Source organism: Haliotis rufescens, unplaced genomic scaffold (assembly GCF_023055435.1).
Source record: "Haliotis rufescens isolate VD_foot unplaced genomic scaffold, xgHalRufe1.0.p SCAF_110, whole genome shotgun sequence".
Classification (NCBI taxonomy): domain Eukaryota; kingdom Metazoa; phylum Mollusca; class Gastropoda; order Lepetellida; family Haliotidae; genus Haliotis; species Haliotis rufescens.
This window is the reverse complement of record NW_025963792.1, coordinates 583,093-597,825: the sequence shown is the minus strand read 5'-3', so window position 1 is coordinate 597,825 and position 14,733 is coordinate 583,093. Positions and strand designations below refer to the sequence as shown.

The 14,733-nt window shown below is 39.1% G+C and overlaps 1 protein-coding gene across 11 annotated transcripts in view; it reads right to left on the bottom strand.

Moving 5' to 3' along the window:
* The window catches only part of LOC124112018 (serine/threonine-protein phosphatase 6 regulatory ankyrin repeat subunit B-like), a 53,736-nt gene that overhangs the window by 14,091 nt on the left and 24,912 nt on the right, over positions 1 to 14,733 (bottom strand). For 2 of the 11 annotated variants that reach the window (XM_048393015.1, XM_048393025.1), the window contains exon 1: positions 12,665 to 12,854. The exons of 4 other annotated variants lie outside the window; for them this stretch is intronic. The gene's annotated coding sequence lies outside the window, so the exon portion shown is untranslated. Of the gene's footprint in view, positions 1 to 2,383; positions 2,563 to 6,245; positions 6,374 to 8,477; positions 8,658 to 12,664; positions 12,856 to 14,377; positions 14,553 to 14,733 lie in introns of those variants that run through there. 5 more of the 11 variants (XM_048393017.1, XM_048393026.1, XM_048393024.1 and 2 more) reach the window with 5 other exon arrangements.

Sequence of the window (14,733 nt, the reverse complement as noted above, 5' to 3'; positions counted from 1 at the left end):
CACACCCCACATGGGTACAATGCCCAACATGTGTACAAGGCCCCACATTGCTACAATGCCCGACATGGGTACAATGCCCCCAAAGGGTACAATGCCCCACATGGGAACAATGTTCGACATCCGTACAAGGCTCCACATGGGTACAATACCCATCATGTGTACAATGCCCCACAAGGGTACAATGCCCCACATGTGTACAATGCCCCACATGGGTACAATACCCCACATGTGTACAATACCCCACATGGGTACAATGCCCACCAAATGTTCAATGCCCCACTAGGGTACAATGCCCAACATGTGTACAATGCCCCACATGGGTACAATACCCCACAAGGGTACAATACCCCCCATGGGTAACATGCCACGCATGGGTACAATGCTCCACATGGGTACAATATCCCACATGGGTACAACGCCCCACATGGGGACAATACCCCACATGGGTACAATGCCCCACATGAGTACAATGCCCAACATGGGTACAATACCCCACATGCAAATACCCCATCAGCCATTAACCGACACCTAGAAGGACAATACCCGACACCCAAATATTTTATTTTGTTACGTTTGTAAGGAGAGTGGGAACAATTTATTCAATGACATTGGTATTGTTGTGTTTTGTAACACGTCAGTGTGATCGTGGTCCTGTGTTTAGAGAGTGGGATAAATTGCTAAGTTTATACTTTAATGACGGATGCAACACTTCGGGATGATGTCGGATGTTTTTTTCTAGCAATTTAAACTAATTCATGAGAATTGTTCTATAAATTACCATAGGAGACACTGGAAACAGATAGTTCCTGATTTAGACAATATATCACTTTGAGCTGACCATACCGAGCAACTGACGAAAGTTAATAATGAATGAAAACTAACAAGTTTGAAGTAAGAAATATGTGATGATTTATTTTCAATAGTCCCCAGTAAAAAAGTAGTTCCTTTTCACATGCATTTGGAGAATAGTCTTCTTATTACAAGAAATAAAGATGTATATAAGTAAAACATTACTGGTCTTTGCTTACACAGCTACCCAAAACACCTGTCCCATTAAATAACACATCCTTAAAATAAACAAACACATCAAATAATCAGACTTCTCAAAACCAGCAACCATATACGAGTCACACAATACATCATAACACCAGGTTGAAGAATTCCAAACTCTCTTGCCAACTCAATAACGAAAGTAGAAGTCACTGCTGAGGTGGAGATGGGATACAATCACACATACCTGTCCTTATGACTTTCACTTAACTTTGAAAAATTTACCCACTTACATAAATTGTTTGATGAGGGGTAAGCATAAGTGTTGTCAAACATCCTGCTGATAATAAATTTACTTTGATCACCCGTTTGTGAACAAATCGATTATGTTTTGTTTCTTGATAGTATTAGCTAAGTTGAATGTATCTAGGGCATTTTGAAGATTTGTTTTAATCTATTTGTTTGCAATCGACAGACTTGACAGACCCATATATCCCCTAAATAGATATGCATAAAAACTATAATATACCTACAGATCTCTCAATAACAATGCATTCCATGCATAGGAAAGCGAAATAAACTTGGTAATACATCCCTTCATGTTTTTATCGATTGTTTCAAGAATAATTCAACGATTTTTTCTGCCGCTCCTCATAATAGGGTGATGTAAAGCATTTAACCACAGCCATTTCTTGGGAAAGAGTGCGGAAAATCAATGGGGGTGTTAGGTATTTCCATGTAGCAACATTAAAAACAACATATCAACAAATACAGTATCGTTCTTAATGAATGTAAGCTTTGTTTATGATATTATTACAGATGTGTTTTTGACAGACCCGCATATTTAATGATTTCTCTTACATATTTCCCCTGTACTCAAAATCGACTTGCCTTGTGCTATTCCCTGGAAGTAATTGATGACACACAGGTTGACAATGAAACTTGTAGGAATCAAATGATGACAGGATACAATGCGATTTATTTACGAGGGATTGGTAGAGTAAGTGTGGGAAGTAAGGTACGGGCAGCGTAGTTGGTAGTTTGGGAAGTGTTCAAAGGGGGGATAAATGGTATTGGCCGAGGGAACCAGGTCCAAACCTTGTAGAAGTCACCAAGTGGATGGTTAATTAATCAATCTTGGGCTTGATAAGTTGAGTTACAAGGAGCAGACTGGTACGGGCCAGTGTAACTAGCGCTCTATGACGTCACGTTAATTTATCTTGGAAGAAGGGAGAAGAAAGGTTGAGAATATAACGGGATAGAAAATCGGATGCACCTTATATCCTGGTCAACATATAAAAGTATACACCCTATACTTGAATTTACTTTAAACATCCGCTGTCCTAATTAATATACCTACGGTACCCCAATCCCTCGTCCCTCGTCAACTCACGGCAGCTGATGAGCTCACACAAGGCAGTGTCAGACAGCGAGGTAGGCCTACAAGTCAGGACCTAGTGCTCCTTCAAGTGAAACTGTGTTCCAATCGTACAACAGAGTATGTTCTAGTTGCTCCTATCCACAAAATGTAGAAGCTCGTTGGTGATCAAGTCTACACAAACACCTCGGTTACCAGGACACTAACCGATCAATATAGTCACGTGTGATACGCCAGTTAGAGTTTTGGAAAAGTAACATTTATAAGCATTCACAATGTACTTTATCAGAAACACAAGGTGTGACTCCTGTTGCATATAGCGATGCAAGTGCTTCGGGATATGGTGGTTACTGTGTTCAACATGGAAGCCAGAGGGCTCAAGGTCAATGGTCACGTGACGAGGCAGAACAAAGTTAAACTTGGAGAGAATTAACAGCGGTTAAGTTTGTATTACATGCTTTATCCAGATTTCTAACATCCCAGAGGGTAAACTTGTTTACCGATAACAGCAATGTGGAATCCATAGTGTCTAAAGGAAGTATGAAAGCAGATTTGCAGGAAATTGCTTTAGAGATATTTGATTTATGTGTGTCACATGCTATTCATATGGAGATTCAATGGATACCCAGATCAGAGAATTAGAAGGCAGATGATATCAGTAGGATTGTAGATTATGATGATTGGGGTATAGCTACCCACATTTTCAATGAGCTCTAACGAAAATGGGGTAATTGTGACATCGATAGATTTGCCACGCATTACAACTGTAAAGCTGTCAGATTCTGTTCAAGGTTTTGGAATCCTGGCTGTGAATACATCGATGCGTTCACACAGAGTTGGGATAGTGTAAATAACTGGGTAGTTCACCCTGTGTACTTCGTGAGTAGAGTGTTGAAACACATGAAATGGTCAAAAGCGAAAGGTACTTTGATAGTTCCAGCGTGGTATTCTGCAAATTACTGGCCATTATTGTGTCCTAATCTTCATACCACAAGTGTTGGATTTCTGTTATCTACCTAGAGAAAGATAGGCTTACGTGCCAGGTAGATGTCAAGGGGGAATATTTGGTATTGAGCATTTGCATTTTAACATGTTGGCGTTGAAAATGCAATTTTGATGTTTATGTTTACAGATGTGTTTACTCGTGCTTATGTTTCTGAGTTGGAGATGTTGCCTGGAACTGCCAGGGATTTAGCTGACCAGTTCCGGACTTGTTGAATTGTCCTCGAGTTGATTCTACTAGCAGGAGGTACAATTACGGATTTAAAGCGTGGCAAAGGTCGGGTAATTCAAACAGCATATGTGTAGGCGTTCCTTTTCAGCCTTTGCATTCTGCTATTTATCTTGTTGCTGTAATGCAGCGTAATGATTCGTTTTCATCAGTTCAGACTGCGTTTTATAGCATACGCCATGTGCATAATTTGTTGGGACTGCCAAGTCCGACAGATAATTCTCTTGTTCAAAATATTCTTGAGGATGCTAAGAGAAAGCTTTCTAAACCCAAATGTAAAAAAGAGCCAATTACTGTAGATATTTTAGAGCAATTGGTTGATGTTAGGCAACACAGCGATTGCTTGAAGGATATTCGCATTGTTGCTATGAGTTTAGTTGCTTATGCCGGCTTTTTGAGATCTGCTGAGCTTCTCAATTTGAAGAGATGTGATATTATTTTTTACGAATCTTATATGACAGTGTTTATTGAGAAATCGAAAACTGATATGTATCGAGATGGTGCCTGGTTATTAATAAGCAGAACAAGAGGGAAGCTATGCCCGGTTTCTTGGTTAGAAAAATATGTTGAAGCAGCTTGTATTGATAATGAGTCACAAGAGTATCTTTTCAGAAACTTATCAAAGTGTAAGACATCTTACGTCTTAAGAAAACAAAATTCAAGTATGTCATATACTCGTTTGAGGGAATAGTTTATTGAAGCTTTTGCCCCCTTTGTCAGAGATATATCAAGGTATGGTTTGCATAGTTTGCGTGCGGGCGGTGCAACAGCTGCAGCTAACAATGGTGTCCCGGACAGGATGTTTAAGAGGCATGGTAGATGGTAAAGTGAGAACGCAAAAGATGGATATGTAAAGGTTTCAGTAGAACATCGTTTGTCAGTATCAATGTCGTTAGGACTATAGTATTTTATATTATCAGCCCGTTCTTTGAATCTCGAGTTGTGGTGCACTGCATAGCAATTTAGGGAGTGTTGCGTTATTTGTTGTATTGGAAGGTGATATATAGGAGAAATATTATTTCTTTCGTTTGAGGTACGAATAAGAAAGAAATTACTTTCTCCTACCGTAGGAAAATACAACATGGTGTTGTATAATAGTAGAGGGCGCTTATAAGGGGCTATATAAGGTCAAGCATGTATAGAGTGGACGTCATTCTCGCTTGCAGTGCGCCAATGTCGCAAACATGGAGGCTTATCACGCTGAGAAATTGATACCTGTCGCATGGAAACAGTAGCTCGTTGCTCATGATATTTTATTATCACTGATTATGGCTTGTTGCCTTTTGTAGGGCTCGTTGCCACGTATATTTGAAGCTCGTTGCGTTAATCGAGACTCGTCGTCAGTATTTGTATATTGTCAATTTAGTCAATGTCATATGTTAGATATTGTGTATATCATGGATTTGAAATGACTGAGATATATGTAAATGTGATGTTAATGTTGATTTGAACGGTGTGGTGTGGTGAACTGCACAGCAATCCAGAGAGTGTTGCGTTATTTGTTGTATTGGAAGGTGATATATAGGAGAATAATAATATCATAAACAAATCTTACAGATCGGAGACTATACATTCATTAAGAACGATACTGTATTTGTTGATATGTTGTTTTTAATGTTGTTACCTGTAAATACCAAGCATCGCAATCGGTTTTCCCCAATCTTTAAACACACAATTCAAATAATTTCTTGTGTAATATTCAAGCATAAAGGGCAATACTTGAAATACCAATTGCAAAACGTCAACAATGTGAACTGTCGGGAACAATTAGCAGAACCCAGTGCCTCGCTTCACCATATCAAAAACGGCACCATTTACCCGCACCAGTTTAGTGGTTTACTACAACAATATAAGACATGTCATTGTTTAGGTGAAAAGATATATTCTCCATACGGATGGTTAATTAATCAATCTTGGGCTTGATAAGTTGAGTTACAAGGAGCAGACTGGGACGGGCCAGTGTAACTAGCGCTCTATGACGTCACGTTAATTAATCTTGGGAGATGGGAGTGGAAAGGTTGAGAATATAACGGGATGGAAATTCGGATATCGGACAGAACGGTTTGCGGGACAGAAATAGACAGGTCGGAGGTCATTGTGCTCCCAGTTGCAGATGTCATCATATCCCTATAGCTGTAATCGATGCTCATGATGTCAATCACAGGATTGTATGGACCAGACTTGATTATTTACAGACCACCGTCATATAAGTGGAATATTGCTGAGTGCAGCGTTAAACAACAAACAAACAGACACACATTACAGATAAAACAGGGAGAGCTCGAGGCAACACTCGAGGCAACACTCGAGGCTGTGTCTTACAACTTACAAACACCACTGCCCTTCTACAACAATCACAAGTGTTTTAAAATGCTTTGCCGATAAGCTACCTACTTTAACTGAAAACAGCTACTCACTTGAATCAATCAGATCCCAAGCTGTACATTCATTTACATTACAAGCAATTCACCCAACTGAAATCCACTTACCTCAAGTCAAGTCTAATTTCACCTAATATCCTGGTCAACATATAAAAGTATACACCCTATACTTGAACATACTTTAAACATCCGCTGTCTTTAATTTACCTACGGTAGCCCAATCCCTCGTCACACTCAGTTGCGTCAGACAGAAAAATACACTCACGGCAGCTGATGAGCTCAGGCAGGCAGTGTCAGACAGCGAGGTAGGCCTACAAGTCAGGACCTAGTGCTCCTTCAAGTGAAACTGTGTTCCCATCGTACAAAAGAGTATGTTCTAGTTGTTCCTATCCAAAAAAAGGTAGAAGCTCGTTGGTGATCAAGTCTACACAAACACCTCGGTTACCAGGAAACCAAACTATCAATATAGTCACGTGTGATACATTGCTCAAGTTTCATTTTCAACCTGTGCATAATCAATTACTTCCAGGGAATAGCACAAGGCAAGTCGATGATTTTGAGTACAGGAAAAATATGTAAGAGAAATCATTAAATATGCGGGTCTGTCAAAAATACATATGTAATAATATCATAAACAAAGCTTACAGATTGGAGACTATACATTCATTAAGAACGATACTGTATTTCTTGATATGTTGTTTTGAATGTTGTTACCTGTAAATACCGAGCATCTCAATTGGTTTTCCCCATTCTTTAAACACACAATTCAAATATTTTCTTGTCTTATATTCAAGCATAAAGGGCAATACTTGAAATAGCAATTGCAAAACGTCAACAATCTGAACTGTCGGGAACAATTAGCAGAACCCAGTGCCTCGCTTCACCACATCAAAAACGGCACCATATACCCGCACCCATTTAGTGGTTTACTACACCAATATAATACATGTCATTGTTTAGGTGAAAAGATATATTCTCCATACACCACATTTTACGTTACTGACAAAGGCGAAGGATGTACTGGTTGACTGTCTGTACAACATGCGCTGTAAGTTTTAAGATTGTACCGGCTCTGTCAGCGTACCTAGCAGGTAAGTTAAGGGAAGATCAGTTGAAAAAGAACGCTGTCACGATGCAAGATGAAGCAAAGGCGTTTACCTCAAAACCACTCGCACAATTAAAATGGATTTACTAAACAATCTAACTGCAGTTAAGAAGAATGTATTAATACCACATTACAAATAATTCATTACGACAATATGGCATTATTAATATGCAAAGTCATAATCACAAGTCGTATGATTCTCCAAATCCACATCAGACATCGTTATTTCAAAATGGTACTGTAACCTGGGTTTACACTCCCGGTTTATATTTTTTTGTCATTAACAAATAATTAATAGAGAATGTTTTAATTTTTAAAAGAAACGTAATTGGACATGTAAACTTGTTTTACTTAGTGTATATGAATGTACTCGAGCTGTGTCAAACTAGGATTGCAAGTAGCAAAGTATTTACTGTGATTAAACATGGAAAAGACGACAAGAGACAGTATACCTGAAAGAGAAGGTATATCTTGTGTCTGTGTAGGAATCAAATGATGACAGGGTACAATGCGATTTATTTACGAGAGACTGGTAGAGTAAGTGTGGGAAGTAAGGCACGGATCGCGTAGTTGGTAGTTTGGGAAGTGTTCAAAAGGGGGATAAATGGTATTGGCCGAGGGAGCCAGGTCCAAACCTTGTAGAAGTCACCAAGCGGATGGTTAATTAATCAATCTTGGGCTTAATAAGTTGAGTTACAAGGAGCAGACTGGTACGGGCCAGTGTAACTAGCGCTCTATGACGTAACGTTAATTAATCTTGGAAGATGGGAGAGGAAAGGTTGAGAATATAACGGGATGGAAATTCGGATATCGGACAGAACGGTTTGCGGGACAGAAATAGACAGGTCGGAGGTAATTGTGCTCCCAGTTGCAGATGTCATCATATCCCAATTGCTCGGAACGATGCTCGTGATGTCAATCACAGGACTGTATGGACCAGACTCGATTATTTACAGACCACAGTCATATAGGTGGAATATTGCTGAGTGCAGCGTTAAATAACAAACAAACAGACACACATTACAGATAAAACAGGGAGAGGCAATACTCGAGGCTGTGTCGCATCAACTTACAAACACCACTGCCCTTCTACAAAAATCACAAGTGTTTTAAAATGATTTGCCGATAAGCTACCTACTTTAACTGAAAACAGCTACTCACTTGAATCAAACAGATCCCAAGCTGTACATTCATTTACATAACAAGCAATTCACCCAACTGAAATCCCCTTACCTCAAGTCAAGTCTAATTTCACCTTTATTCTGGTCCACATATAAAAGTATACACCCTATACTTGAACATACTTTAAACATCTGCTGTCCTTATTAATTTACCTACGGTAGCCCAATCCCTCGTCACACTCAGTTGCGTCAGACAGAAAAATACACTCACGGCAGATGATGAGCTCAAACAGGCAGTGTCAGACAGCGAGGTAGGCCTACAAGTCAGGACCTATCGCTCCTTCAAGTGAAACTGTGTTCCCATCGTACAACAGAGTATGTTCTAGTTGTTCCTATCCACAAAATGTAGAAGCTCGTTGGTGATCAAGTCTACACAAACACTTCGGTTACCAGGAAACCAAACAATCAATATAGTCACGGGTGATACATTGCGCAAGTTTCATTGTCAACCTGTGCATAATCAATTACTTCCAGGGAATAGCACAAGGCACGTCGATGATTTTGAGTACAGGGAAGATATGTTAGAGAAATCATTAAATATGCGAGTCTGTCAAAAATACATCTGTAATAATTTCATAAACAAAGCTTACAGATCAGAGACTATACATTCATTAAGAACGATACTGTATTTGTTGATATGTTGTTTTTAATGTTGTTACCTGTAAATACCGAGCATCTCAATTGGTTTTCCCCATTCGTTAAACACACAATTCAAATATTTTCTTGTGTAATATTCAAGCATAAAGGGCAATACTTGAAATACCAATTGCAAAACGTCAACAATCTGAACTGTCGGGAACAATTAGCAGAACCCAGTGCCTCGCTTCACCATATCAGAAACACCACCATATACCCGCACGCATTTAGTGGTTTACTATAACAATATAAGACATGTCATTGTTTAGGTGAAAAGATATATTCTCCATACACCACATTTTACGTTACTGACAAAGGCGAAGGATGTACTGGTTTACTGTCAATGCCCATCATGGGTACAATGCCCCACATGGGTACAATACCCCACATGGGTACAATACCCCACATGGGTACAATACCCTACATGGGTACAATACCCTACATGGGTACAATGCCCCACATGGGTACAATGCCCAAAATTGGTACAATACCCCACATGGGTACATTATCCAACATGGGTACAATGCCCCACATGCCAATACCCCACATTGGTACAATGCCCCACATGAGTACAATACCCTACATGGGTACAATACCCCACATGCCAATACCCCATCAGCCATTACCCGACTCCTTGTAGGATAATACCCGACGGCCAAATATTTTATTTAATTAGGTTGGTAAGGAGAGGGAGAACAATTTATTCAATGACACTGGTATTGTTGTGTTTTTTAACACGTCAGTGTGGGCGTGGTCTTGTGTTTGGAGGGTGGGATAAATTGCTAAGTTTATACTTTAATGACGGATGCAACACTTCAGGATGATGTCGGATGTTTTTTCTAGCAATTTAAACTAATTCATTGAGAATTGTTCTATAAATTACCATAGGAGACACAGGAAACAGATAGTTCCTGATTTAGACAATATATCACTTTGAGCTGACCATACCGAGCAACTGACGAAAGTTAATTATGAATGAAAACTAACAAATTTAAAGTATAAATATGTGATGATTTATTTTCAATAGTTCCCAGGAAAAAGGTAGTTTCTTTTCAAATGCATTTGGCGAATAGTCTTCTTATTACAAGAAATATAGATGTATATAAATAACCATTACTTGTCTTTGCTTACACATCTACCAAAAACACCTGTCCCATGAAACAACACGTCCTTAAAATAAACAAACACATCAAACAATCAGACCCCTCAAAACCAGCAACCACATAACACAGTACGTCATAAGAAGAATTCCAACCTCTCACAGAAGAATCCCTGAATCAGCAGTTAGCTCATGCAATTGCCTCTCTTGCCAACTCAATAACGAAAGTAGAAGTCACTGCTGAGGTGGAGAGCGGATACAATCACACATACCTGTCCTTATGACTTTCACTAAACTTTGAAACAACACCCATTTACATAAATTGTTTGATGAGGGGTAAGCATAAGTGTTGTCAAACATCCTGCTGATAATATATTTACTTTGATCACCCGTTTGTGAACAAATCGATTATGTTTTGTTTCTTTATAGTGTTAGCTAAGTTGAATGTATCTGGTGCCATTTTGAAGATTTTTTCTAAATCTATTTGTTTGCAATCGACAGACTTGAAGACCCATACATCCCCTAAATAGATATGCATAAAAACTATAATATACCTACAGATCTCTCAATAACAATGCATTCCATGCATAGGAAAGCGAAATAAACTTGGTAATACATCCCTTCATGTTTTTATCGATTGTTCCAAAAATAACTCTGCCGCTCCTCATAATAGGGTGATGTAAAGCATTTAACCACAGCCATTTCTTGGGAAAGAGTGCGGAAAATCAATGGGGGTGTTAGGTATTTCCATGTAGCAACATTAAAAACAACATATCAACAAATACAGTATCGTTCTTAATGAATGTATAGTCTCCGATCTGTGAGCTTTGTTTATGATATTATTACAGATGTATTTTTGACAGACCCGCATATTTAATGATTTCTCTTACATATTTTCCCTGTACTCAAAATCGACTTGCCTTGTGCTTTTCCCTGGAAGTAATTGATTATGCACAGGTTGACAATGAAACTTGCGCAATGTATCACACGTGACTATATTGATTGGTTAGTGTCCTGGTAACCGAGGTGTTTGTGTAGACTTTGACACAATCTTAATACTTACCGTGCATGTTGTATAGACAGTTAACCAGTACATCTTTCACCTTTATCAGTAAGGTAAAGTGTGGTGTATGGACAATACATCTTTTAGTCTAAACAATGACATGTCTAGTGTCAAGTCCTGACATCAGTGATGCTTACATTGTTTTAGTAAACCTCTTGATGAGTGCGGTTATATGGTGCCCTTTCTGATAACGTCACACGTGCCATCTGAAGCGAGGCAGTGGGATCAGCTGATTGCTCCCATCAGTTCACATTGTTGACGTTTTGTAATCAGTATTAAAATGGTTGACGTTGATGCTTGAATATTACACATGAAATATATTTTAGTTGTTTGTGTAACCCGAGGTCATGACAAACGTTTGGTATGGAGATATCATTTGGCCTTTTTACGTGTGTGTTGAAATAAGTCAACACCAACACCTCGGTTACCAGGAAACCAAACAATCAATTTAGTCACGTGTGATACCTTGCGCAAGTTTCATTGTCAACCCGTGTGTCATCAATATCTTCCAGGGAATAGCACAAGGCAAGTCGATTTTAAATACAAGGAAAACATGTAAGAAAAATCGTTAAATTTGCGCGTCTGTCGAAAATACATGACATTGTTTAATGATATTATGAACAAAGCTTACAGATCGGATAATATATATTCATTTGGAACGATACTGTATTTGTTGGTTTAGTGGTTTACTATAACCATACACCACATTTTACGTTACTGATAAAGGCGAAGGATGTACTGGTTGACTGTCTGTACAACATGCGCTATAAGTTTTAAGATTGTACCGGCTTTGTCAGCGTACCTAGCATTTAAGGGGGATAAATGGTATTGGGAACAAGGTCCAAAACTTGTAGAAGTCACTATGTGGATGGTTAATCAATCAATCTTGGGCTTGATAAGTTGAGTTACAAGGAGCAGACTGGTACGGGTCAGTGTAACTAGCGCTCTATGACGTCACGTTAATTAATCTTGGAGATGGGAGAGAAAAGGTTGAGAATATAACGGGATGGAAAATCGGATATCGGACAGAACGGTTTGCGGGAGAGAAAAAGACAGGTCGAAGGTCATTGTGCTCCCAGTTGCAGATGTCATCATATCTCAATTGCTGTGATCAATGCTCATGATTTCAATCACAGGATTGTATGGACCAGACTTGATTATTTACAGTCCACCGTCATATAGGTGGAATATTGCTGAGTGCAGCGTTAAACAACAAACAGACACACATTACAGATAAAACAGGGAGAGGCAACACTCGAGGCTGTGTCGCATCAACTTACAAACACCACTGCCCTTCTACAACAATCACAAGTGTTTTAAAATGATTTGCCGATAAGCTACCTACTTTCACTGAAAACAGCTACTCACTTGAATCAATCAGATCATAAGCTGTACATTCATTTACATAACAAGCAATTCACCCAACTGAAATCCCCTTACCTCAAGTCAAGTCTAATGTCACCTTATATCCTGGTCAACATATAAAAGAGTACACCCTATACTTGAACATACTTTAAACATCCGCTGTCCTTATTAATTTACCTACGGTATCCCAATCCCTCGTCACACTCAGTTGCGTCAGACAGAAAAATAAACTCACGGCAGATGATGATCTCACGCAGGCAGTGTCAGACAGCGAGGTAGGCCTACAAGTCAGGAACTAGTGCTCTTTAAAGTGAAACTGTGTTCCCATCGTACAAAAGAGTATGTTCTAGTTGTTCCTTTCCACAAAATGTAGAAGCTCGTTGGTGATCAAGTCTACACAAACACCTCGGTTACCAGGAAACCAAACAATCAATATAGTCACGCGTACGGGTGATACATTGCGCAAGTTTCATTGTCAACCTGTGCATAATCAATTACTTCCAGGGAATAGCACAAGGCAAGTCGATGATTTTGAGTACAGGGAAAATATGTGAGAGAAATCATTAAATATGCGGGTCTGTCAAAAATACATATGTAATAATATCATAAACAAAGCTTACAGATCAGAGACTATACATTCATTAAGAACGATACTGTATTTGTAGATATGTTGTTTTTAATGTTGTTACCTGTAAATACCAAACATCTAATTTGGTTTTCCCCATTCTTTAAACTCACAATTAAAATATTTTCTTGTGTAATATTCAAGCATAAAGGGCAATACTTGAAATAGCAATTGCAAAACGTCAACAATGTGAACTGTCGGGAACAATTAGCAGAACCAAGTACCTCGTTTCACCATATCAGAAACGGCACCATATACCCGCACCAATTTAGTGGTTGACTATAACAATACTCCACATTTTACGTTACTGATAAAGGCGAAGGATGTACTGGTTGACTGTCTGTACAACATGCGCTATAAGTTTTAAGATTGTACCGGCTTTGTCAGCATACCTAGCAGGTTAATTAAGGGAAGATCAACTGAAAAAGAACGCTGTTACGATGCAAGGTGAAGCAAAGGCGTTTACCTCAAAACCACTCGCACAATTAAAATGGATTTACTAAACAATCTAACTGCAGTTAAGAAGAATGTATTAATACCACCATACAAATAATTCATTACGGCAATATGGCATGATTAATATGCAAAGTCATTCTCACAAGTTGGCTTGATAAGTTGAGTTACAAGGAGCAGACTGGTACGGGCCAGTGTAACTAGCGCTCTATGACGTCACGTTAATTAATCTTGGAGATGGGAGAGGAAAGGTTGAGAGTATAACGGGATGGAAAATCGGATATCGGACAGAACGGTTTGTGGGACAGAAAAAGACAGGTCGGAGGTCATTGTGCTCCCAGTTGCAGATGTCATCATATCTCAATTGCTGTGATCAATGCTCATGATTTCAATCACAGGATTGTATGGACCAGACTTGATTATTTACAGTCCACCGTCATATAGGTGGAATATTGCTGAGTGCAGCGTTAAATAACAAACAAACAGACACACATTACAGATAAAACAGGGAGAGGCAACACTCGAGGCTGTGTCGCATCACTTTACAAACACCACTGCCCTTCTACAACAATCACACGTGTTTTAAAATCCTTCGTCGATAAGCTACCTACTTTAACTAAAAACAGCTACTCCCTTGAATCAATCAGATCACAAGCTGTACATGCATTTACATAACAAGCAATTCACCCAACTGAAATCCCCTTACCTCAAGTCAAGTGTAATTGCACCTTATATCCTGATCAACAGATAAAAGTATATACCCATACTTAAACATACATTAAACACCCGCTGTCCTGATTAATATACCTACGGTAGCACAATCCCTCGTCACACTCATGATCAGTTGCGTCAGACAAAACATAAACTCACGGCAGCTGATGATCTCCAGCAGGCAGTGTCAGACAGCGAGGTACAGGTCAGGACCTACAGTGCTCCTTCAAGTGTTCCTATCGTACAACAGAGTTTAATCTAGATCTTCCCATCCTCATAATGTAGAAGCTCGTCGGTGATCAAGTCTACACAAACACCTCGGTTACCAGGAGACCAAACAATCCATATAGTCACGTGTGAGACATTGCGCAAGTTTCATTGTCATCCTATATATAATCGATAACTTCCAGGGAATTGCACAAGGCAAGTCGATTTCGATTTTGAGTACAGGGAAAATAGGAGAGAGAAATCACAAACAGGTGGGTCTGATAAAAATACATGTGTAATAATATGAA